The sequence below is a fragment of the Tachyglossus aculeatus genome, chromosome 5 (assembly GCF_015852505.1).
Source record: "Tachyglossus aculeatus isolate mTacAcu1 chromosome 5, mTacAcu1.pri, whole genome shotgun sequence".
NCBI lineage: Eukaryota > Metazoa > Chordata > Mammalia > Monotremata > Tachyglossidae > Tachyglossus > Tachyglossus aculeatus.
This window is the reverse complement of record NC_052070.1, coordinates 30,672,207-30,696,211: the sequence shown is the minus strand read 5'-3', so window position 1 is coordinate 30,696,211 and position 24,005 is coordinate 30,672,207. Positions and strand designations below refer to the sequence as shown.

General features: G+C 42.2%; 1 non-coding gene across 1 annotated transcript; it reads right to left on the bottom strand.

Annotated features, from left to right (window-relative positions):
* Positions 1-18,242: 18,242 nt before the first annotated feature.
* On the bottom strand, positions 18,243-18,380 carry LOC119929238. The gene has a single exon (XR_005451371.1). It is a non-coding gene; the product is annotated as a small nucleolar RNA SNORA7 (small nucleolar RNA).
* Between the last annotated feature and the right edge of the window lie 5,625 nt (positions 18,381-24,005).

Sequence of the window (24,005 nt, the reverse complement as noted above, 5' to 3'; positions counted from 1 at the left end):
GAGGCCCAGAGAAGTGAAGTGACTTGTCCATGGTCACACAGCAGAAAGTGGCAGAGATGGGATTAGAACCCAGGTCCTTCTGACACCAAGGTCTGCTCTCTATCCACTAGACACACTGCTTCGATGTGAGTGCCATGTCTTCTCATAATGGATGCCTTCTCAAGACAAGTGACAGAGGTAGGACAAGGACCTTCAGGGCACTAAAGAATGCATTTCCTGAAGTGATTTGGAGGGGAAACTGAGGAGCTAAAGCAGGACTAAAAGTTAATTAGTAATAATTGTGGTATTGGTTAAAATCCAAGCACTGGTATAATCATTGAGGTAAATTCAAGATAATCAGGTCGAGTACAGTCTCTATCCCACAAGGGGCTCAGAGAATAAGTTGTGGGTTCTTACTCTGTCAGCAATCTTGCTGACTTCACAGCTGTGGTTAGAGCATCAATTAAAGGAGGGAAAGGGGTTCATTTGTCAGTGTTTCTTAAAACTACTTAATATGGAAGGAGACTAGTGCAGACTGAGATTTGGCACTGGGGCTAATAGGATTAGCCCACCTAATCTGGGGTTAAGCAAATTATTTGGTGTGTTTAAATAAGATTTGCATTCAAAATGTTCTGTTATGCTTTTCACGTTGGTTTGGGTAAACCTTTCTTCAACATGATGATGTGCATTTTGTAGATGACTATGGAGGAGAGGCTTGAAGAACACAAAATTAAATTATTCACTTGGAACTCACAGAGAAGCAATCATGGAAGTGAGATATGAAAATATGACCAGAAGAAAACAGAAAACAATAGCAGTGATGCTGTACAATAGTCATAATAAATTGTTCACTATTAGATGGATGAGGGCACGACAAAAATAATCTGCTTTGGGGTTTATTTTTGCTTTAAAGCTAGAAAAGGGATTGTTCTGTCCCCAAGGACCACTAAATAATAGCACGCATTAATTGTTTTGGCACCTATTTGTGCAGGATAAATGCTTCATCATAGACCACCCATCATGGAAGTCTCATGGCCAACAGCTGTTTTTGTTTCCAGGCCAAATAAGTGACAGGTTTTGCTTCTCCGTTCATGTTCCCCTCCAGTTCAGGGATCCCGCTTTCAGCAGCATATGAGCTTCTCTCCCACCCTATATAGCCAAACAATGTATAGCTTTATCTCACTTAAGCATCACATTAATAAACGGATTTCTTCTACATCCACTCAGGGCCACCCTGGCAAAGAAAATTGTCTATGATCAGCCTTTCACATGCATCAGGGACTTTAGAAATATTTTGTTTTAAGGCCAATTTTTCAGTCCCTAAAGAAAGTAAATGTCACTGAGTCAATTCTATATTCTCTTCCCTCCGCCTCGCCCCCTCCCATTATACCACTCTTCTTTAAGGATTCTTTTGTGGGGGATTGTGCTACTTAATTTTCATGTTGGAATTAGCACACCTTCTCACTTTGCTGGAAAGTTTACCTTGGCTTACCTTTTCTTCCCTTCAGAATGTTTTCCTACTATGATGATGATGATGGGGATAAGGATAATTAAAGCCTATTTCCATTTAACATAGAAAATAGCAGGTCTGTTTTGGATTAATAATAGAAGGTCTCTTTAAACAGAATGCTTTTTTGCTGAATAATGATGATAGCGACAATAATAAAAATAATGGTAGTAACAATAATAGTAAAAAAAGATTATTTATTAAATGCTTACTATGTGTCAAGGTGTACTTTCTTCTGTATAGATAAAAATAATCAGGTCAGACATAGTCCCTGTCCCACATGGGGCTCATAATCTAAGTAGAAAGGAAGAGGATTGAATCCTCAATGTACAGATGAGGAACACTGAGGCACAGATAAGTTAAATGAGTTGCCCAAGATCACACAGCAGGTGGGTGCCAGAGCTAGGATCAGAGCCCGGTATTCATTCAATCGTGTTTATTGAGTGCTTGTTGTGTGCAGGGCACTGTACTAAGTATCAGTATCCTACTCTCAAATCCTGGCTCCACCAATTGTCAATGCCCTACTGAGAGCTCACCTCCTCCAGGAGGCCTTCCCAGACTGAGCCCCCTCTTCCTCTCCCTCTCCTCCCCCTCCCCATCCCCCCCCACCTTACCTCCTTTCCCTCCCCACAGCACCTGCATATATGTATATATGTTTGTACATATTTATTACTCCATTTATTTTAATTGTACATATTTATCCTATTTATTTTATTTTGTTAATATGTTTTGTTTTGTTGTCTGTCTCCCCCTCTAGACTGTGAGCCCGCTGTTGGGTAGGGACTGTCTCTATATGTTGCCAACTTGTGCTTCCCAAGTACTTAGTACAGTGCTCTGCACACAGTAATCGCTCAATAAATATGATTGAATGAATGAATGGGGATTAAGAGTGTGAGCCCCCTGTGGGACAACCTGATCACCTTGTAACCTCCCCAGCGCTTAGAACTGTGCTTTGCACATAGTAAGCGCTTAATAAATGCCATTATTATTATTATTATTACTCTCATCCATTCTCCTCATATGCTTAACTAAATAAAGTGGAATGAGACCAAGATTGTGTTGATTCTAGTGGACTTCCTGCATTCCAAAACCATGTAATATCTTGCTACATTTCCCTGCACTTCTCTTGCATTGATGTGTTGTAAATATTATGGCCCCTGTGCCTAACTGTGATCTAAAGTCACAGTACATTTCTGGATGGGATGCTTTTTTTTAAGCAGGTCCAAAAAAACTCTCCCTACAACCTCACTGGCATTTAATGACTGTGGAGATGTCATCACAGTTCAGCTTTATGTGACCATAGTTCTCTGGAAACTACACAGGGTAATTTCTCAGGAGGTGGGTTTCTCCTCATTCCTCCACTCTCATCAGCTTCAAAGCCTTATTGAGGTCACATCTCCTCTATGAATCCCTCACCAATTAAACCCTCCTTTACAAAATTCCCTTCTCCCTTCCGCACTGTCTATGCACTTGGATGTGTACCCTTTGGGCAACGTACTTCCCAAGCTCTTAGTACAGTGCTCTGCACACACTAAGCACTCAATAAATATGATTGAATGCATGAAAGAACCTACTCTTGGTCCCACAATACTAATTACATACTCAATTATTTCAATCCACCAATTAGTCAATCAATCATATTGAGTGCTTACTGTATACAGAGCACTATACTAAGTGCTTGGGCAAACACATATAATATTATAACATAGTTGGTAGACACATTCCCTTCCAACAATGACCTTACAATCTAGAGGGGAAGACAGACCTTAATAAGTAAATTATGAACTTGTACATAAGTGCTTTGGGGGCTGATGAGGAGTGGTGAATAAAGGGAGCAAATCGGGGTGATGCAGAAGGGACTGGGAGAAGAGGAAATGAGGGTTTAGCCAGGGAAGTCCTCTTGGAGAAGTTGTGCCTTCAATAAGCCTTTGAAGGTGGGGAGAGTCTGTCGGCTATGAAGAGGAAGGGAATCTCAGGCCAGAGACAGGACACGGGCAAGAGATAGATGAGATCGTGGTACAGTGATCATGTTGGTATTAGAGGAGACAACTGTGCAGTTTGGGTTGTAGTAGGAGAGCAGTAAGTGGGCAAGGTGATTGATGACTTTTAAGTTGATGTAAAGTAGTTTCTGCTTGATATGGAGGTGTATGGCCAACCACTGGAGGCTCTTGAGGAATAGCGAAACATGGACTGAATGTTTTTGTAGAAAAATGATCCGGGCAGCAGAGTGAAGTATGGACTGGATTGGAGAGAGACAGGAGGCAGGAAGGTCAGCAAGGAGGCTGATGCAGTAATCAAATTGGGATAGGATAAGTTCTTGGACTGATGTGGTAGCAGCTTGGACAGAGAGGAAAGGGCAGATCTGAGTAATGTTGTGAACGTTGAACTCACAGGATTTAGTGGTAGACTGAATTTGGGGGTTGAATTTTAGTGATGAGTCAAGGATAATGCCCCAGTTAGGGGCTTGAGAGACAGGAAGGACAATGGTGCTGTCTAGAGTCATGGGAAAATCAGGGGGATGGCATGGTTTGGGTGGAAAGATAAGGAGTTCTGTTTTGAACATATTAAGTCTGAGGTGTTGGCGGGATATCCAGATAGAGATATCTTTAGGGCAGGCAGAAATGTGAGACTGAAGAGAAGGAGAGAGATCAGGGCTGAAGATAAAGATTTTGGAATTATCCACATAGAGGTGGTAGTTGAAGCCATGGGAGTGGGTCTAGATGGAGAATAGAAGGGGACCCAGAGCTGAGCCTTGATAGACTCATACAGGTAGAGAATGGGAGGCAGAGGAGAAGGCCGTGAACGAGACTGAGAGTGAGTGGCCAGAGAGATAGGAGGAGAATCAGGAGAGGACAGTGTCTGTGAAGCCAAGGTTTGATAGTGTTTCCAGGTGAAAGGGGTATCGACAGTGTCAGAGGCAACCAAGAGGTCGAGGAGGATTAGGATGGAATAGAGGCCACTGGATTTGACAAGAAGGAGATCATTCGTGACCTCTGATAGGGCAGTTTTTGTGGAGTGAAGGGGATGGCAGCCAGAATGATCTAATTGGATTGCAGTATTTATTGAGCACTTACTGTGTGTCAAACACTAGTCTAAGCACTGGGGAAGGCACAAGTTAACTAGGTCGGATGCAGTCCCTGTCCCACATGGGGCTCACAATCTAAATAGGAAGGAGAATAGGCATCCCCATTTTACAGTTGAGGAAATTGAGGCACAGAGAAGTTAACTGACCTGCTCAAGGTCACACAGCAGACAAGTGGCAGAACAGGGTTTAGAGCCAGGTCCATCTGACTCCCCAGCCCATACTCTCTCCAGTAGGCCACACTGTTTTGGAAGTGGGTCGAGGAGAGAATTGGAGGAGAGGAATTCGAGATAGAGGGTATAAACTCATTCAAGGTGTTTGGGGAGGAACGGTAGGACAGAGATGGTGCAATAACTAGAGAGATCTGTGGGGAACCATCCCACCCCCCAACACCCAACCCAACATATCTGCATTTAAGCACTGCTCACAGCAACCCAGTTTAGCGGGTGGTGCATGTGAGAAGAATGGATGACAGCAGTATCAATAAATCAATCAATTGTATTTATTGAGCACTGACTGCATGCAAAACACTGTACTAAGGCCTTGGGAGAGAACAACATAACAGATTTGGTAAATACATTCCTGCCCACAAGGATCTTACAGTTTAGAGAGGGGAGGCAGACAGTAAAATAAATAAATAATTTATGGCCAGTGCATAAGTGCACAGCTGAGAAGCAACTTGGCCTAGTGAATAGAGCACGGGCCTGGGAGTCAGAAGGACCTGGGTTCTAATCCTGGCTCTTACACTTGCCTGCTGTGTTACCTTGGGCAAGTCACTTCACTTCTCTTTGCCTCAGTTACCTTATCTGTAAAATGGGGATTAAGACTGTGAGCCCTATGTGGGACATGGACTGTGTCCACCCTGATTACTTTGTAGCTATCCCAGTGCTTAGAACAGTGCCCGGCACATAGTAAGCATTTTAAAAATACCTTTAAAACACAACAACAACAACAAACCCCCCCCCCAAAAAAACCCAATGATTCAGTGAAAGGTTGAGGAGGGGCTGAAACTGACTGATGTGGCAAAAGTTGGATCCCTAGCACTATCTGTAATAATAATCATAATAATAATAATAGTGGTATTTGTTAAGTGCTTACTATGTGCCAAGCACTGTTTTAAGTGCTGGGGTAGATGCAAGGTAATCAGGTTGTCCCACTTGGGTCTCACAGTTTTCATCCACATTTTACAGATGAGGTAACTGAGGCACAGAGAAGTTAAGTGATTTACGCAAGGTCACACAGCAGGCAAGTGGCAGAGGTGGGATTAGAACCCATGACCTCTGATTCCCAAGCCTGGGCTCTTTCCACTAAGCCACACTGCTTCTCTAAGCAGTTATAGTTCTGTAGCCCAGAAATGTCTGGGGTATAACAGGAGAGTAGTCCAAAGCACTTGGGACCAAGTTTTAATTATGCTTCTTATATTAAAGTTACCTGATAGGTGTTCCGTGTCTACAAATATATGAGAACGGAATGAGGAAAGATGTGAGAACAAGGAAAAGGAAATTGGCAATTCTGAAGCACAGTGGCTTTGGTTAATTAAGCAAAATCGCACAATTCTCTTCTATAAAAATATTCACTTTGAGGGTTTTGATGGTCTTGAATACTAATGTCATATGTTCCGATGTGACCCCCATGTCACTGAGGGGCAGATTTCCAGCATGTGACAAGCTATTGAGAAGCAGCATAGCCTAATGGAAAGAGCACAGGCCTGGGAGTCATGAGTCCTGGGTTCTAATCTCAGTTCTGCCAGGTGCTTGCTGTGTCACCTTGGGCAAGTCACTTAACTTCTTTGTACCTCAGTTCCCTCAACTGCAAAATGGAGAGTCGGTGCCTGTTCTCCTCCTATTTAGACTGTAAGCTATGTGATTACCTTGAATCTACTCCAGAGTTTAGCACATTGCTTTGCTCATAGTAAGCACTTAACAAAGACAACAATGTTTATTTCAGGGGCTTTGAGTTTCTGAGGCAAAGAGGGTCTTGTGGTGAAGGTCTGAGAACCTTATGAATTGGCCTGACTGTGGTCATGGTCCCAACTATGACCCACGGTGGGCTCAAATTCCTGAATTGCAGATCCCGGCAGGTGCATGCCCGACTCCGGCCTTTCCAACACCAACAGTTCAGGATGATGTAAAGGGCAGAGTGAGAAAAGCTTCCAATATCCAGGCCCTACATCAAAAGACTTTTTTATGGTATTTCTTAAGCAGTTGCTATGTGCCAAGCACTGTACCAAGCTTTGGGATAGATTCAAGACAATCAGATTTCTGATGTGGGTTGGGTTTTGGTGGCAAGACCCCTACTCTTCACAGAATTGGTATCCCCCCCTCCCTTTCTGATCCACAGTAGGCCATTGTCAAAGGTTCCCTAAAATTCCATCTCCTCCTGGAGACACACCTGATTCACCTTCTTCTTCCCAGGCTATATCCTTTCAGCTACCAGATCAGCACTTACATGCTCATGGCTGCCCAGAGCACTTGTGTACATATTGATTTACAATCTCTACTCTTTAAACACTTACTTTTTCAATTCTCCATACTTGCTCTGCTGCCCGGATCATTTTTCTAAAAAAATCACTCAGTCCTTATCTTCCCTCTCCTCAAAAACCTCCAGTGGTTTATACTTCCACATCAAACACCATCAGCTTTAAGGCATGCTCCCACAAACTTAGACTTGGAGGTTGGCACTTATTTCTCCTGTATGTAATTCATTTTAATGTCTGTCTTCCCCCATAGACTGAAAGCTCTTTTTTGGGTACGGTTCATGTCTATCAACTCTACTTACTGTACTGTACTTTTGGAATAGCTTATGTACAGTGGTTTGAACAATAATAATAATAATAATAATAATAATAATAATAAAATAGCGATAACAATAATAATGATAATATATTTTAAAGTGCTTACTATGTGCCAAGCAGTGTACTGAGTGCTCAATATATACAATTGAGTGAATTTGAGCACTTACTGTATGCAGAGGTCTGTACTAAGTGCTTGGGAAAGTACAATACAACAATAAAGAAAGACAATCCCTGCCCACAACCAGCTCAGTCAGGTCCCACATGAGCCACATAGTCAAAGTATGAGGGAGAACTGGCATTTATCTCCTTTTCACAGATGAGGGAAATGAGACACAGAGCAGTTAAGTGGTTTACCCAAAGTTACAAAGTAGGTAAGTGGATGAACTTAGACTGTGAGCCCACTGTTGGGTAGGGACTGTATATGTTGCCAACTTGTACTTCCCAAGTGCTTAGTACAGTGCTCTGCACACAGTAAGCACTCAATAAATATGATTGATTGATTGACTGATGAACTGGGGAGTCACAGGTCTTTTGACTCCCAGGCCTGTGGTCTTTCCACCAGGCCTTGCTGCTTATCTCCTTTTCTATCTCCCAATTACTTTGTGTCTTTCTCCTCTGCTATATTGAAAGCTTCCCAAGGCCGGGGATTGTGTCCTTTACTTCTGTTGTATATTTCCATGGGATTACTACGGTACTTTGCACCTAGAAGGCATTCAATACTTTATACTGCATTACTGATTGCCTCTCTGACAGTCATCAAGAACATGGAAATAGCATGGAAACATCATTGAGACTAGATTAGTCGAGGCAACACTGAGGTATGCTGTCCTCACCAAATTTAAAATTTTAGTCATTCTGGCTCTTCCATTTGCCTGAAGTAGGAACTCAGCCAAGTCACTTACCTTCTCAGTATCTAGGAGTATGTTCCCGGAATAGGAAAAAAGCTAAATGTGAGGGTTTGACTAATATGACCTACCTTTCCAAAGGTAACCTTCAGCACAAGCCATGGAATTCAGAAAAGCGTCAGAATCTGATGGCATTTCAGCAAACATTTCCCAAAAAGGAAGACACCTAATCTTTAGAAGCCTGCATGTGACCTCCTAGTGGTTAGGGAACATTCTGTGCTTCCCAAGAGTCTAGTACAGTGAATTCACCAAGTAAGAGCTCAATAAATACTACTACTTTAAAAAAAAGGTGGTATTTGTTAAGTGCTTACTAAGTTCCAAGCACTGTTCTGCACACTGGGGTAGATACAAGATAATCAGGTTTTCCCATGTGGGGCTCATATTCTTCATCCCCATTTTACAGATGAGGTAACTGAGGCACAGAATAGTTAAGTGACTTGCCCAAAGTCACACAGCTGATAAGTGGCAGAGTGGGAATTAGAACCCTTGACCTCAGACTCCCAAGCTCCTGCTCTTTCCACTAAGCCATGATACTCCCACTGTTCCTGCTCTCACTGCTCGTACTACTGCTCTTGGTCGTACTGTTCCTACATAGCATATAAAATTACTGAAAAAAATCATGACAAAGGCAATCCCCTGAATCTAAGAGAGGAGAGAGTTGACAGTGGAGAGATTTGTAGAGTATCTCTCTACTCCCAACTGCTCAGCACAGTGTTGTGCACAAATTAAGTGCTCAACAAATATGATTGAATGAATGAATGACTTTCCCCTGTAGCAAGATTGAAACCAAATGATTAATCAATCAAGCACTTATTTTCATTCAATATCTTCTGTGTGCAAAGCACTATATTAAGCACATAGGAGGGAAAATGAAGTTGGCAGGCATGATACCTGCCCTCTAGTGGGAGAGACAAATGGGTAGGTAAGTCGTAGAAGAAAAGGTATATATGTAAATCAGTCAATCAATCAATCAACAGTATTTATAGACTGCTTACTATGTGTAGACCACTGTACTAAGCACTAGGGAGAGTACAACAGAATTAGCAGACTCACTCCCTGCCCATAATGAGCTTACATTCTAGGGGGGAGACAGACGTTAATATGGATAAATAAGTAATTTATAATATATCATTTAAAGATATGTACATGAATGCTGTGGGGTTGGAGATGGGGCAAATACCAGATGTCCAAAGGTCACAGATCCAAGTGCACAGATGATGAATAGCGAGCCTGAGAAAAGAGGAATTAATTGGGGAAGGACTCTTGGAGGAGATATGACCTCAATGCATTGAAAGTAGAGAGAGTGGTGGTATGGAATATATGGATAGGGAGGGGATTACAGGCTAGAGAAAGGATGTAGGGAAGGGGTCGGTGGCAAGAGTCACAAGATTGGGGGCCAGTGAGTAAACTGGGGCTAGAAGAGCAGAGTGTGTGGGCTGGTAGGAGATCAGTCAATTGGGGTAGGATGGGGTGAGCTGATTGAGTGCTTTAAAGCCAGTGGTAAGGAGTTTCTGTTTGAGGTGGATAGGCAGCCATTGGAGGTTCTTGAGTAGTGGGGAGACATGGACTGAATGTTTTTGTTGATAAATGATTTGTGTAGTAGAGTGAAGTATGGACCAGAGTGGGGAGAGTCAGAAGACTTGGAGGGCAGCAAGGAGGCAGAAGCAGTTGTCAAGATGGGATAGGATAAATGCTTGATTCAGCATGGTAGCAGTTTGGATGGAGAGGAAAGGGAGGATTTTAGCAATGTTGTGGAGGTAGAACCAACAGAATTTGGTGACAGATTGAATATGTGGTTAAAAAGTGAGATGACTCAAGGACAATGACAAGGTTACAGGACTGTGAGATAAGGAGGATAGTGGTGTTATCTACAATGTTGGGAAAGATGGGAGATGACAAGTTTGGATGGGAAGACAAGGAGTTTAGCTTTGTACATGCTTAGCTTGAGTTGGTGCCCAAGCAATAAGATATGTAAGTAGATATGTGCAGAAGCAATTTCAGTGGTAGTGTGTAGTTAGTGCAAAGGTTGGGAGGGTAAACTGCGGAGAAGATAAATGAATTGGGGAAGGCTTCCTGGAGGAGGTTTGATTTCAAAAGGACTTTGAAGATAGGAAGAGCAATGAAGATAGGAGGCCAATGAAGTGGGAGGGAATTCCAAGCAGGAGCAAGGGGTTAGAGGCAGGAGAGATGAGAGGGAGGTTGCAGAACACTGGTTAACCTGAGAGGAACAAAGAGCATGAGCTGGGGTATAGTGGGAAAAATGTGTGGAAAGGCATGGAGGAAGAGAGTAGATAGTGGGTCTTAAATCGAACGTTCAGGAGTTTCTGCCTTGAGGTGAAAAAATCCTTGTGGACAGGCTATTGAAAAAAATGCATTCAGTCACACACTATCAAGAGAAGCAGCGTGGCTTAGTGGAAAGAGTGCAAGCTTGGGAGTCAGAGAACGTGGGTTCTAATCCTAGCCCGGCCAATTGTCTGCTGTGTGACCTTGGGCAAGTCACTTAACTTCTCTGTGCTTCAGTTACCTCATCTGCAAAATGGGGATGAAAAAAATGTGAGCCCCACGTGGGACACCCTGATTACCCTGTACCCCAGCACTTAGAACAGTGCTTGGCACATAGCAAGTGCTTAACAAATACCATAATTATTATTATCAGTATTGCAGTGTGATTTCAGACCAAAGTTCAGCACAGCAGATTTGATCATTGTGTAAGATAGACACAGCAAGAGCTCAGGGAGTAACACTAAAACCTTTCAGTTGTTTCTGATTACCCTAGTAATTCAACAAGGGATCAAAAGCACTCTTTCCTGTTCTACTAAATTACAACAAATTCATCCTGCAGCCTCGCAAAATAGTCAAGAGACTGAAGGATTCAGGAACCACATTACCCAATCCCAAATCTATCATCTGTGCCAAATTTCCATTCAAAGTGACCTGGTTCCACCTTTGCATACAAACAAATTGCAGAATGTCCCACCATCTAGGAATGACTTCCTTCAGTTCTTGAACCCTTTTATCCCATCTCAGCTTGGATAATTTTGGTGTTTCAGTTGGCAGTCTGCTGTGAATTCTTCTTCCCGTTTATATAAAACACACTGGGCCACAAGGCTGTAAAACTAATAAAGGAGTTGGTAGAATCCTCATAAATCAAACCATATTTGTTTTTCTTGTACAAGGCTTTCTCCTACGCACAAATATAAAGAATACCTTTCAAAATCAAGGACATATAAATACAAACAATGACTGTCCCAAACAGAGCACAGAAATGCCTACAACACTTATGTGGGCATATTTATTGCCTCAACAACAATATTTTACACCTTAGAATTATACAAACTAGGACTCATTACTCCAGGTACAATAAATGAATTAGGAAACACATTTATATATTCTCCTACTCCCACATTTAAGAAATGTTAAACCAGGCCCCTTGAAAAGCCAAGTAGTATTGCTATTATTCCCTTGAAGGCTGCAAGGACAGTTTGTGCAGAATGAAGTTGGAGTTTCTCAGATGTCGGCCAGCCTTAATGAAATTTGAAACAGCTTGCTAGCTGAACTCGGAATCCAAAGTGTCCCTTAAGGAGCTCTTCAGGAGAAAAATTTTGGAAATACAAGACCATAATTACTATGTTTATTAAAATAGGACATGGCAGCTCATAGCCCAACACTAAATCTATTTATTCCCCCTCATGATTTTAACTAATTTGAAATGTTGCCAAAACCCTCTAATTCAGGCTGTGGGAAGAGATGGATATGAATTACTGAATTACTTTTTTAAAATATAGTTTTATTCTTGTAAGTTCTTCTCTTATTCAAATTGAATGAGTGGAATGGACAACTGGCATTCAGATGGCTTACCCCAAGTAGATACTCAATAAGTAATACTGATTGACATATGACCAGTGTGAAACAGAGAGACAGAATGATAGTGGAAGAGAAGAGAGAAAGGAAGAAGAGAGAGGTGGGGGAGGAAGGGAAGGAGGAAGGTCATTCTCAGCAGGGAAAGTGTGACGGCAAAGTCAGAACAGTCACGTGAGAGGAAGAGGGGAAGACATTTTGAATCATCTACTCCCCATCCTTCCTCTCGTCTTTTGGGCTGTTTCAAGGCGCGAAAATCCGATGGACACACTGTTCTGACTTTTTTTCTCTTCCCAACTTTATCATTTTCTGTATCCCTATTCTCTCTCTCTCCTCCCCCTTCTCTCTCTCTTATTCTCTCCACCTGAAGGGCCACACCTTTAGCCAACCCTTCCATTCTCCTTTCTCACTGCTTTGTTGTTGCCCAGCCAATCCCAAAATAGTGAGGCTCTGCCCATGTTCATACAGTGACTACTCTATATTATTGGACAGTAAATGACTCTATATGGATTATCACATTTTGTCATTGGTGATATTTTCCGGTAACCAATCAATTTTATTTATTGAGCATTTTCTGTGTGCAGAGCACTTTACTAAGCACTTGGAAATGTACAGTGTGACAGAGTTGGTAGACATTTCCCCTGCCCACAAGGAGCTTACAGTCTAGATTCTGTTCTCAATCTACACTCACTCCCTTGGTGACCTCATTCTCTCCCACGGCTTCAACTATCATCTCTACGCTGATGACACCCAGATCTACATCTCTGCCCCTGCTCTCTCCCCCTCCCTCCAGGCTCGCATCTCCTCCTGCCTTCAGGACATCTCCATCTGGATGTCCGCCCGCCACCTAAAGCTCAACATGTCGAAGACTGAGCTCCTTGTCTTCCCTCCCAAACCTTGTCCTCTCCCTGACTTTCCCATCTCTGTTGACGGCACTACCATCCTTCCTGTCTCACAAGCCCGCAACCTTGGTGTCATCCTCGACTCCACTCTCTCATTCACCCCTCAAATCCAAGCCGTCACCAAAACCTGCCAGTCTCAGCTCCGCAACATTGCCAAGATCCGCCCTTTCCTCTCCATCCAAACTGCTACCCTGCTCATTCAAGCTCTCATCCTATCCCGTCTGGACTACTGCACCAGCCTTCTCTCTGATCTCCCATCCTCGTGTCTCTCTCCACTTCAATCCATACTTCATTCTGCTGCCCGGATTATCTTTGTCCAGAAACGCTCTGGGCATATTACTCCCCTCCTCAAAAATCTCCAATGGCTACCAATCAATCTGCGCATCATGCAGAAACTCCTCACCCTGGGCTTCAAGGCTGTCCATCACCTCGCCCCCTCCTACCTCACCTCCCTCCTCTCCTTCTACTGCCCAGCCCGCAACCTCCACTCCTCCACCGCTAATCTCCTCACTGTACCTCGTTCTCGCCTGTCCCGCCATCAACCCCCGGCCCACGTCATCCCCCGGGCCTGGAATGCCCTCCCTCTGCCCCTCCGCCAAGCTAGCTCTCTTCCTCCCTTCAAGGCCCTGCTGAGAGCTCACCTCCTCCAGGAGGCCTTCCCAGACTGAGCCCCTTCCTTCCTCTCCCCCTCGTCCCCCTCTCCATCCCCCCATCTTACCTTCTTCCCTTCCCCACAGCACCCGTATATATGTATATATGGTTGTACATATTTATTACTCTATTTATTTATTTATTTATTTATTTTACTTGTACATTTCTACCCTATTTATTTTATTTTGTTGGTATGTTTGGTTCTGTTCTCTGTCTCCCCCTTTTAGACTGTGAGCCCACTGTTGGGTAGGGACTGTCTCTATGTGTTGCCAATTTGTACTTCCCAAGCACTTAGTACAGTACTCTGCACATAGTAAGCGCTCAATAAATATGATTGATTGATTGATTGATAGAGGGAGAGATGGACATTAATATAAATAAATTAGGGATATATACATAAGTGCTGCGGGCTACGGGGGCGGGTGAGGTTTATGTCAAGTATTTTAAGGGTACAAATCCAATTGCATAAACAACACAGAGGGCGAGGAGCAAGTGAGTTGAGTTAAATAGAGACAAGTGGTTTCGAGGACAACAATTTGTGCACCAGAGAAGGAAGGGAGTTTGGGTATGGAGACTAAATAGTGCACGATGACTTTAGTGTTAGCTGAAAGAGTCAGGAGTGAGTTTTTCTGGTCATACAGTTTAGCAAATCAGTGCAAATAGCAGCTGAACCTTCTCTGGCTAACTGTCTGTGGAAGAGTTTGATTTCAGGCTTTCTCAAGAGCATTCAATGTAATTCTCTGACTCTTTTTTAAAAGTCACAGCCCACTTATGGAACAAGATGGAGGAAGATTCAGTGTGTTTTCATGATGCAAGTCAGTGAGTTGTCTTGCTACTTTGCATAATGAAAGTGCAAAAAGGATTATTTCAATTCACAGCAAGCTTTCTGTGACCTCTGCTCCTATATAGTCTAAAGTTTTCCTCTAAAAGTGAATCAATTTACAGAGATGTTAGCATCCTGTTACCATCCTCTTGCTTAAGGGTAGGCTCCATTAATGAAAAAGTTTCCTTTCATCACAAATGACAAGAAAGCATTCTGGAAATCCTGATATTCCTCATTTCTCTGTGTCTTTTCATTATTATATTACTATGTGAATATAATTAGAAATTGTAGGCTTCAGCTATCTAACCAAATGTGGAAGAGTGCTAGAACTGATATCAGCTTTATTCAGGAAATGTAAATGTTTTTTTCCCAGGTAATTCTCTAGCTCCAAACCACTCAAAATATTTTCTATAATTTGGAATGTGAGCTATATACTTTGTCTAATAGTCTGATGATCATTGATTCTCCCTGGTTTTCAGAGTAAACCTAAAGTGGCAATTTATCTCTAATATTTGCCTAATATTATCTTCAATATTGGCTTCACTGACACTGGAAAATAATCTTGTCACTTACATTATTCGCTTGGGGGAAACTAAGAGCACCAAGGGTTCTACACTTGATTCCTGGCTGGACTCCAGTGCATCCCAACCAAAGTGACTTTGACCTAGACCTCAACCTCTCTGAGCCTGAATTACCTCATCTGCAAAAATGAAACAATAACCCTATTTCTTGGAGGTATTGTGTAGAGTAACTGAGTTTATCTATATCTATATAGATATAAACTATATATATAAACTATATGAGTTTATGTATATATGTTTATACGTATTTATTACTGTATTTTATCAGTCCATATTTATTCTATTAATTTTATTTTGTTAATATGTTTTGTTTTGTTGTCCGTCTCCCCCTTCCAGACTGTGAGCCAGCCGTTGGGTAGGGAACGTCTCTATATGTTGCCAACTTGGACTTCCCAAGCGCTTAGTCCAGTGCTCTGCACACAGTAAGCGCTAAATAAATACGATTGAATGAATGAATGAATCTAAATAAGAAAACTCTCTAATATTATGGCTGGGCATTCCTAGACAAGATTTACTATGAAAATTTTAGCTATTCATAAAAAACCCAGATGGGGCACCCAGCAAAGTCAATAGATCGTAGCTAAGTACCCTTGGAGCATGGAAGAGGAGTGGAGAGACGTACCTCAATCCTGTTGGGTCTTTGGATGTGATCTGAGTTCTGACCCTGAATGTCACCCATACCCAACCCTAGTCTCACCTCATGGGCACCTGCCACTGAGGGCTGGTAGGTCAGAGAGGAGCATGGCTGGATAATAATAATAATAATAATGATGGCATTTGTTAAGCGCTTACTATGTGCAAAGCACTGTTCTAAGTGCTACCAACCCTGGCACAGTGATCCCAGCCTCCTTGCCTGTAGCAGAGGGCAGTCTACCTATCCATCCATCCTCAGCCATCTTGTTCAGATTTCATGGACACTCCAAGCTTTTCACCAAGACTTTTGTCAATAAGGAAACATTACAATAGGAAGAGGTGGGGGATCCTTGGAATCCCTAGACCCTTGAAGATGGCACCATGCCTTTCTCAAACAAGAACATCAGGATTTCAAAGAGAGATCATGGCCTCCCTGAACTTCCCCCTGGCAACGCCCCACATTCTATGCACTGTATCATATTCTTGATGCTGAGATGAGGCACAGTCCTCATTTGATGATGATGATGGCATTTATTAAGCACTTACTATGTGCAAAGCACTGTTCTAAGCGCTGGGGAGGTTACAAGGTAATCAGATTGTCCCACGGGGGGCTCACAGTCTTCATCCCCATTTTACAGATGAGGTAACTGAGGCCCAGAGAAGTGAAGTGACTTGCCCAAAGTCACACAGGTGACAATTGGTGGAGCTGGGATTTGAACCCATGACCTTTGACTCCAAAGCCCGGGCTCTTTTCCGCTGAGCCACACTGCTTCTCATTTAAGAGTCACAGTCACATTTCAGAGAAATGAAAGGGACCCAGTGAGTGGCTACAAATGTGCCCACCTCATCAACTGGAGTGGGGCATTGGGAATCACTTCATCAGCTCCCAGCTCTTCACATCCTTTTGCCCCCAAATCCAGCTTTTCTTCTGGCATTGTCCTGTTTGTGAGCCCCAGGGGGACAGGACCACATCCAATTTCCAGATAAGTATTCTCTCCCCTGCCAGTGCTTAGTACAGTGCTCAGAACACAGTAAGCACTTAATAAATCCCACAATCACTATTACTACTGATAATAATAATAGTAATGATAATGATAATAATGGGTACATCACCAGAGAGAACAAGAAGTTCTCTATACCCGCTGCTCCACTTTCTCTCCTCCAATTCTCTGGTTGATCCCCTCCAATCTGGCTTCCATCCCCTTCACTCCACAGAAACTGCTCTGTCTCAATGGCCTGCAGTGACCTTCTCCTTGCCAAATCCAAAGGCCTTTACTCCGTCTTAATCCTCCTTGACCTCTCAGCTGCTTTCAACACTGTTGACCAATAAATCAATCATATTTCTTGAGCACTCACCGTGTGTACTAAGCACTTGTGAGAGTAAAATTTAACAGAGTTGGTAGACATGCTTTCTGTCCACAATGAGTTTACAGTCTAGACAGGGAGAATCTCCTTTCTCCTGGAAACATTATCCAACCTTGGCTTTACTGACACTGTCCTCTCCTGGCTCTCTTTCTATCTCTCTGGCCACTAATTTTCAGTCTCTTTCAAAGGCTCTTCCTCTGCCTCCCACCCCTAACTGTAGGAATACCTCAGGGCTCAGTTCTGGGTTCCTGCCTATTCTCTATCTACACCCACTCCTTGGAGAACTCATTCACTCCCATGGCTTCAACTCCCATGTCAATGTGGATGATTCCCAAATCTTCATCTTCAGTCCTGATCTCTCTCTCTCTCTCTGCAGTCTTGGATTTCAGGACATCTCAGAGTGGCTCAATAGAAAGAGCATGGGCTTTGGAGTCAGAGGTCATGGGTTCAAATCCTGGCTCCTCCAATTGTCAGCTGTGTGACTTTGGGCAAGTCACTTCACTTCTCTGTGCCTCAGTTACCTCATCTGTAAAATGGGGATTTTGACTGTGAGCCCCCCTGGGACAACCTGATCACCTTGTAACCTCCCCAGCACTTAGAACAGTGCTTTGCACATAGTAAGTGCTCAATAAATGCCATTATTATTATTACTAAACTCTGGGGTAGATACAATCTAATGGACTGTGTACAACATGATTAGTTGGTATCTATGCCAGTGCTTAGTACAGTGCCTGGCACATAGTAAGCAATTACTAATACTATTTCTACCACTAATACTAATAATAATGAGAGTATTTAATGAGTGCTTACTGTATGCCAAGCACTGTGCTAAGCATTGGGTTAGATACAAGATAATCAGATCATAAGATAATCAGATGTTAACTGGTTATGTTGAATATATCTATCCCTGTTTAGAGCATAGGGCTTGATACATAGTCGGCATCTCAATTAGTAACATTTGTCTTATACTTACAAGTCATCTCCTACCCATAGTGACTCCCTGGACACATCTCTCTCGGAGTGCCCTCCTCCATCTGCAAACATTCTGGTAGTGTATCCATAGAGTTTTCTTGGTAAAAATCTGGAAGAGGTTTACCATTGCCTTCTTCTATGCAGTAAATTACTCTCTCATGCAGCTGCTGCCCAGCACAGGTGGGTTTTGACTTGTAGCAGATTGCCTTCCACTCGCTAGCCACTGCCCACGCTAGCAATGGAATGGGTAGGCCTCTGCTTGACTCTTCCTCCCATAGTCGAGATTGGTAGAGTACTCAAAACTCTCCAGGTGTGATCCTGAGAGGGGAATTAGTAACATGCATACATTTTAAAGGTATGTGTTTTTGTGATGAAGCCAAAATAAGCATTTAAAGACATCCTGAGATTATTAGGATGATTCTGCAGTATCCTATAGCTGACTATAGAGTTCCATTTCAGGAAACAGTACATTGTATTTACAGGTGAATCACTAATTTATCTGAAAATACTTTTTGTGTTAGCCTACTCCTACCTCTGGGTTTGGAAAGTGGTAAGATAATTGGTTAATTTTGGGTAGTGCAGATGCACTGCTTGGTCATTTCCTCTACTTTCTCTTCCTTCTGAGTTGCCTATGTAGTTGGATTTGCAACCTTTAGTCTCCCTACCAAGTCCTGCCTCCAGCCTGGAACTCCCTCCCCCTTCATATCCAACAGACAATTGCTCTTCCAACCTTCAAAGCTTTAATAAAATCACATTTCCACCAAGAGGCCTTCCCCAACTAAGCCCTCATTTCCCCTATTCCTTCTCCTTTCTGTTTTCTCCTTGAAGCACTTGATAGTCACCCAACTCCCAGCCCCACACCATTGATGTACATATCCATAATTGATTTTAAGGTCTGTCTATGCTGCTAGACTATCAGCTCCTTGGGGGCAGGGAACTTTTCAACCAACTCTATTGTACTGTACTTTTCCAAGTGCTTATTACAGTGCTCTGCAAACAGTGCTCAATAAATAGTAATGGTTTATTTATTATTGGGATATAGTACACACTACCACATGCTGGGATTGTGTCTCTCTGTGATAGATGGAGATAATACTTATGTTATAACATTGGGTGTGAAGCAACATGGCCTAGTGGATAGACAGGCCTGGGACTCAGAAGGACCTGGGTTCTAATCCCAGCTCTTCCTCTTGCAGCATGGCTTAGTGGAAAGAGCATGGGCTTGGGACTTAGAGGTCGTGGGTTCTAATCCCAGCTTCACCATTTGTCAGCTGTGTAACTTTGGGCAAGTCACTTAACTTCTCTGTGCCTCAGTTACCCCATCTGTAAAATGGGGATTGAGACTGTGAGCCCCAGGTGGGACACCCTGATTACCATGTATCTATCCCAGCACTTAACAAATACTATTCTTATTATTATTACTATTATTATTATTATTATTATTATTATTATTATTATTATTACCACAATGTGCTTATAACTGTAAGAGAACCCTCATCCACATGCAGCCTCTGACCTGGATTTCCCTCCCTCTTCATATCTGACAGACAATCACTGCTCCCACCTTCAAAGCCTTATGAAAAAGCACATCTCTTCCAAGAGGCCTTCCTCAACTAAGCCCTCATTTCCTCTTCTCCCACTCCCTTCTGTGTCACCCTTGCTTGCTTGCTTAGAGTGCTTGGTGCTTCTCTGTAAAACTGTATTAATTAATTAATACCATGGATTAATACCATGACCCCCAAATGGGAGAGTGACTGTGTCCAACCTGATTAGCTTATACCTAACCCAGAGTTAAGTGCAGTGCCTGGCACATAGTAAGCCCTTACCAAATACCATTAAATAAAATTGAGTAGAATCTGCCCTTTCCACTCCATTCCTCACCTTTCCTCTGCCACATTAATCTAAGCACTTACCCTATTCTGCTTTCATTATTCCATCAGCCTGCTTCCTGATCTTCCTGCTTCTTACCTCTCCCCACTCCATTCCATACTTTACTCAGCTGCCTGGATAATTTTTCTACAGAACTGTTCAGTCCATGTTCCTACACTCCTCAAGGACCTCCAATGGTTGCCTATCCATCTTCATGTCAAACAGAAACTTCTTACGATAGGCTTTAAAGTATTCACTCACCTTGCCCCCTCCTACCTTACATCTTCGGTTTCCTACTACAACCTAGCCCACACACTTTTCTCCTCTAATGTAAATCTACTGGTCTATGTCATGCCCAACCATTCATTCATTCATTCAATCATATTTATTGCTCACTTACTTTGTGCAGAGAACTGCACTAAGCACTTGAGAGACTACAATACAACAATAAACAGATACGTTCCCTGACAGGGTGACTTAGGGGAAAGAGCCCGGTCTTGGGAGTCAGAGGTTGTGGGTTCTAATCCCAGCTCCACCATTTACCAGCTGTGTGACTTTGGGCAAGTCACTTAACTTCTCTGGGCCTCAATTATCTCATCTATAAAATGGGGATTAAAACTGTGAGCCCCACGTGGGACAACCTGATTACCCTGGATCTACCCCAGTGCCTTAGAACAGTGCTTGGCGCATAGTGAGCACTTAACAAATACCATCATCATTATTATTATTATTACCACAACGTGCTTATAACTGTGAGAGAACCCTCATCCACATGCAGCCTCTGGCCTGGATTTCCCTCCCTCTTCATACCTGACTGACAATCACTGCTCCCACCTTCAAACTCTTATGAAAAAGCACATCTCTTCCAAGAGGCCTTCCTCAACTAAGCCCTCATTTCCTCTTCTCCCACTCCCTTCTGTGTCATCCTTGCACTCAAATTTGTACCTTTTATTAACCCCTCCCTAACCCCATAGAGAATATCATGGACTGCCAGAAAAACAAACGTGGATTTTAGAGCAAATTAAACCAAAGTGGTCTTTGGAAGACCAAACGACTCAACTTAGATTAGCATATTTTGGACACATAATCAGGAGGACTAATTCTCTGGAGAAGAATGCTAGGAAAAGTCCAGGGAAAATGTGGAAGAGGCAGACCGGCAGCTAGATGAATAGAGACCATAACAACGATAACGGAAAAACCATTAGAAAGGTTGTGGATTGTGGCAGAGTACAGGAAGTTCCGGAGAAAGTATATCCGTGGAGTCGCTTTGAATCAGAAACGACTTGACAGCACTTACTAATAATAATAAGCCCACAGCATTTATGTACATATCCATAATTTGTAAGCATTTATGCATGTATGCAAAAGATTGTATGTATGCAAAAGATTTATGGGAGAATTATCTGTCTAAAATGCTTTAAAACACATTTTTGACAGTCTTAGGCAGATGACTTCAACTTTGTTTTCTTGAGATGTTTGTAAAAGTGAAGCCCTACTCTACTATTGTTGACTCTCTACCTTTTAATACTTACATGAAGTAAAAGTTGAGTGATGTAGAGAGGTTTAGTAATGCAAAGAATGCCTCCTAAAATGCTTATCTTAGTTTTGGTACTTGGGTAAAACAGTGAAGGAAAGAGAAAACTTAGAAACTGGTCTTTGTATATAAATAGTTCTCAGATCCTGCAGAGCTCAAGAGGCTTTGAAGGCAAGAATTAATTGTCACAATATTGCTATGAAGTGGGGAGAGAGGTGTAAAGGTACCCTAATTGAAAGGTAAAGAGTGGAGACCTGCCTTCACCAAGGTCAAGCTAACAGCTGGGAATGAAACTGAGGCATCTCAACTCTTAGACCGGCCACCTGGCCCTTAGATTTTAATACTTTTGACTTTGATTTCTGAATAAAAGAATGTTTAGTTTACTAAGCTTAGTTTCTAAATGAAATTACAGTGTTTATTTCACTTAAACTGAGTTTCAGGATATTTTATATTAATGTCAGTCTCCCCCTCTAGACTGTAAGCTCGTTGTGGGCAGGGAACATGACTTCCAACTCTGTTGTACTGTACTCTCCCAAGTGCTTAGTACAGTACTCTGCTCATAGTAAGCACCCAATAAATGTCATTGATGATGATGATATTTTATTTTAATGTGTTTCTCCCTCTCTAAACTGTAAGCTCATTGTGGGAAGGGAAAGTGTCTACCAATTCTACTACATTGTACTCTCCCAAGCACTTAGTGCAGTGCTCTGCATATCATAAGTGCTCAGTAAATATAATTGAGCAATAGGTAGAATTGGCATTAAAGAGCTTCAGTTCATTGTAGGAGCACATCACGAAATGGATATAGACAACAATGGGACCTTTATAATAATGATGGCATTTATTAATTGCTTAGTATGTAATAAGCACTGCTTTATTTGTAAACACCGTACCTTGTTTCCACATTTTATATCATTTCACAGTTTTTATTCTTTGCATGGCAGAACACAGCCTTGATAAATCATGACAGAAGGAACTTGAAGAAGTTTCCAATTTATTGACTTACTTTGATGACAGTCTTCAGGAAAATATCCTAAATTACACATATCTCAGCTTATTTGATGGTGTTTTCCCTAAAGAAATGGATATCATATGTATGGATTTCTAACCGTAGAAAATGATCTTTTTAACCTTGTGTTTAAATTAAACAATTCCTCTAAAGTCCTCTGCCTGAGTCTGGCCCCTGCCTAGACCAATAAGATAGATGTAATTTATTTACATTTCTGGTCCACCTCTATACTATAAGTTCTTTGTGGTTAGGGATCATGTCTACCAAACCTATTGATTTGTGCTCTTCCAAGCACTTAGTACTGTGTTCTACACATATTAAGCAGTCACTAAAATACCATCGATTAATTGTTTGATTAACTGAATGGCAATTATACTGCCAGGCAAATTCTTGGGTATCACAGTCTTCCCATTCCTAAGAAGGCATGGATTGTGTGTGCAGGGAATTTTTCAGGTGGAGAAGAACTAATTGATGTTACTATAACCTGTTTAGATGGACAAAGATTTTGCCACATCTTCAGAAATGGAACCATTTTCCTCTCCAACCAGAGTTTTCAATTTCTCTGCAATCTCAATCAATAAACATTTTAACATTTTGAACATCTACTGTGCATGGAGCACTGTACTAAACACTTGAGAGAGTACAATAAAGTTAGTAGACATCATATCTTCCCTCAGTGAGTTTACAATCCAGTTGGGGAGAGAGACACTAAAATCAATTACAAGTAGAGTATAATCTCATTTCTATTATTTACTTTTCCACCCACAAATAATTCTTCTCCAGGTTGGATTTATTTGCTGTTTAGACATAACAACATAAAAGGAAATACCAAAACAAGTGTCTGGATCTTGCTTAATTGTAGTCAACCTTAACGAGATCACTTCCCCTTCCTTTATCAATTATTTCCTGGAGACGACTCTTTGCATACTGTCATAACCAGGCAACTATTCCAAACTCTTCACTTTCCCTTGAATCTCCCACTGCTCCCACCCCTTCCATCTCTTAACCCATGTCTCAAGGTCCCAGGAAACAAAGCCTCTGGCAATACTGCAACTATGCTGAAAGCTGGGAGCCAATTGCTTCATATAAACCAGCATGCAGCACAGCAATCAGGAAAACAATGACTTGGTTTTAGCAGAAACTCTGGAAAGATCAAGAAATAAAAGAGCAATGTGAAAACAGTACCAGGAGCTACAGGTAACCAACTGGGCAGCACAACACTAGACAGCAGTTTTGTGTGCACAATTTTGTCACGACCCTAAGTTCCACGTTGGCTTCTTCAGGCTCACAACATCTGTGGGTGAATTCCACTGCCACATGTTTCTTCTTTGAGCACATAGGACAAATTGTGTGTGTGTCTTTGTGTGTGTGTGTGTGTGTGTATACATATATAGATGTGTGTGTGTGTGTGTGTGTGTGTGTGTGTGTGTGTGTGTGTGTGTGTGTCCACTTCAAGATCTGTCAGCATTCAGCAGTTTCTGGATGGTTGTCTCAAAGACATTCAGTGATGCCTGAAGCCTATGGAAATGAAAGAATTTCAG